Source organism: Pteropus vampyrus, unplaced genomic scaffold (assembly GCF_000151845.1).
Source record: "Pteropus vampyrus isolate Shadow unplaced genomic scaffold, Pvam_2.0 Scaffold5061, whole genome shotgun sequence".
Lineage (NCBI taxonomy): Eukaryota > Metazoa > Chordata > Mammalia > Chiroptera > Pteropodidae > Pteropus > Pteropus vampyrus.
The window spans coordinates 4,763-7,345 of NW_011893842.1; the positions used below are offsets into that span (position 1 = coordinate 4,763).

Below are 2,583 nucleotides of genomic sequence, written 5' to 3' on the forward strand. Positions count from 1 at the left end.
AAAAGTTGGTTCAGAATAATACCTATTGGACAGCTGTTCATTTTCTTCCCCGCCCGCTTCGACCTCTTTATTAAATTTTGGATTCCCCAGGAAGCATTTTCGTCTCAGCTCATGAGGACAGATCTGCTGCGGGAAGCTCACTTCCTCCCGCTTTCTGCAGCCTGAGCGAGGGCCGACTGGGCAAGTCTGGGTGACCCGAAGGCAGAGCGGGCCGAGACCAGCCCTGAACACCAGAGGCTCAAAGCGCACGGCAGGACTATTACTCCTCAGAGTAACAGAACAGTCAGCGCAACGCGAAGTTTCCCTTAAAATCGCCAAAAAGCCTACCGAGGAAATTGAGAAGTGGGATGTGTGTAGCTGCCCCATTTTGTGAACGTTTTAACTGGAACAACAGATTTTAGTAAATATCTTTTATAGAATGTATGTCAACATTTTTGGCCCTCGCCCTATGCTTAGACCAGAAAGGTCTGCCACACTCAGAGTCGAAGCAGGCTGCGTTTGTAAATGCGACTGGCACAGACCTCGCGGACATCATTCTCCTTCGTGACGTGTCTTGTGATATAGCGGATAGAATCAAGCGCAGCTTCTAATATGTTTCTAGAAGCTTCTGGTCCACTACTGCATTCGGTCTCCTCCTTCTGGGTGAAGTACCTGTCTACGTGACTTCTCATGCAAAGCAGTTTTGGAAGCTTGTGGAGAAATATTCTGCGGACCCACGGAGCCATGGCGTTATGTGTCGAGGGAGAACGATGATGAATGTTGATAGCAAAGACGGTCACCATGATCGACAGTGTCACAAAAATCATGGTAAACACCAGATACTCCCCGATGAGAGGTATTACTTTGGAAGATGAGGGTATGATCTCTTCTATAACCAGAAGGAAGACGGTCAAAGAGACAAGTACTGAAGTGCAGAGGCAAATCTTTTCACCTTCGTTTGAAGGAAGATAGAAGACAAGCACAGTTAAAAACGAGAGCCCGATACAGGGGATAATAAGGAACAAGGTATAAAACAGAGGCAGACGCCTAATGACGAACGAGTACGTGATGTACGGGTACCAGCAACAACTGTCCGTCCGGTTTCCTTTGCATCCCGTGGCGCTCACGATCTCCCATTCTCCGTTATCAAAAAAATCCCTCTTGTCTACATCTTGGTCCTCTAAAATTATGTCGACCTGTGATCCATCGTAAGTCCAAGAACCAAATTTCATAGAACAGTTTTGGAGATCGAATGGGAAAAATGTGACATCTATGGTGCAGGAACTTTTGTAGTTGGCCGGCGGAGTCCACGTAACAGTGCCATCGTACCTGACGACCGTTTTCGTGCTGGCCCCTTCAAAACGTCCGTCTGCACTAAAATACAGACACACACACACACAAGAATAGTGCATTTTAGAAGCCTAATAGAAAAGAAAGCGCATACCACAGCCTGAAAGACTGTTTTGATTAGCACGCATGGGATGGTCCTGCTCACAGAGGGGACTCCGCTTTAAGGGCACTTCTTACGTATCTAGCTCTACTAGGACTGGACGCCTATCCCGGAGCTGACAGCTCTAATTTCACAGAATCCGGAGATTTCAATGGTTAAAAAGATTTCCCTTTATACACAAAATATAATGAGGCTATGTCCACGACAGACGTGCACAGAGCCAGAACCCGAATCCTGGACTCCCCACACAGTGCTCTTCCCTCCGTCACAAACACGGTACTTGTGCAGTGACAAGAAAAGAACATGAGCACCAAGCTGGGCACAGGCCTGACAAACGGCGGTACCCCCCAAGCTCTCCCACCACGGGAGCTCATACAGCAGAGAACGTAGCGGAAGCCGCCTATCAACAGAAGATGTCTTTAAAAATGTCTGTATCTTAAAATTCATGTGACTTTTGCACACTACTATGTCATATCTCCATGTTTAATGCACAAATGTTTTCAGTGACAGAGTAGAAGGGTGCTCCAGGAAGCCGCATCACGCTACTTTACAGCTTTGTTTGCCCTTTGCTTATCGAGAAGCACGGAAGTAAAAGGTTTTAAAAGACTAAAGACAGTTGTGCATAGCGTCTGCTCTGTCTTCATGCCAAATGCCTTCTTGCAAATAATACAAAGTGCTTTAGGATAAGCACGAATTCCAAGATTTGTCCTGGAGTGGTTCTAGAAAAAAATGAAACTGGCACCCAGGATTATGCTCTCCCCAGGCTAAAAACCATACTAACACAGTAGAATGCCTATAAGGGTGCGTTAACGCCACATTCCTCATCAGGATATAATTATAATCCAGTAGTTAAGCGAAATTAGAAGGATGCACAGTTGAACATAAAGTATGAGTTTATCTATTTAAAAACACGCCCAAAAAACCTGGAAACATGTAGTCTAGTATACAAGAGGGTTAACGGGGCTGCCACGGGTGCGGACCCCACCCTGCCACATGTGCGCTGTGATCTTGGACAAGGTATAACTGCCCTCGGTCTCTGTTTCCTCATCCATCAAATGAGTGTAACTGAACTTCACTCATGAGGTTACTGAGAGACGTGGATGAATAAAGCACACAAGGCACTGAGCACAATGCTAGGCAGAGTGCGCGCGTCA

At 46.4% G+C, this 2,583-nt stretch overlaps 1 pseudogene across 1 annotated transcript; it reads right to left on the bottom strand.

The window, feature by feature from the left end:
- Positions 1–353: 353 nt before the first annotated feature.
- On the bottom strand, positions 354–1,466 carry LOC105310517 (annotated as a pseudogene). Its single transcript, XR_002778577.1, has one exon. The product of XR_002778577.1 is annotated as a neuronal acetylcholine receptor subunit alpha-5 pseudogene (transcript).
- Between the last annotated feature and the right edge of the window lie 1,117 nt (positions 1,467–2,583).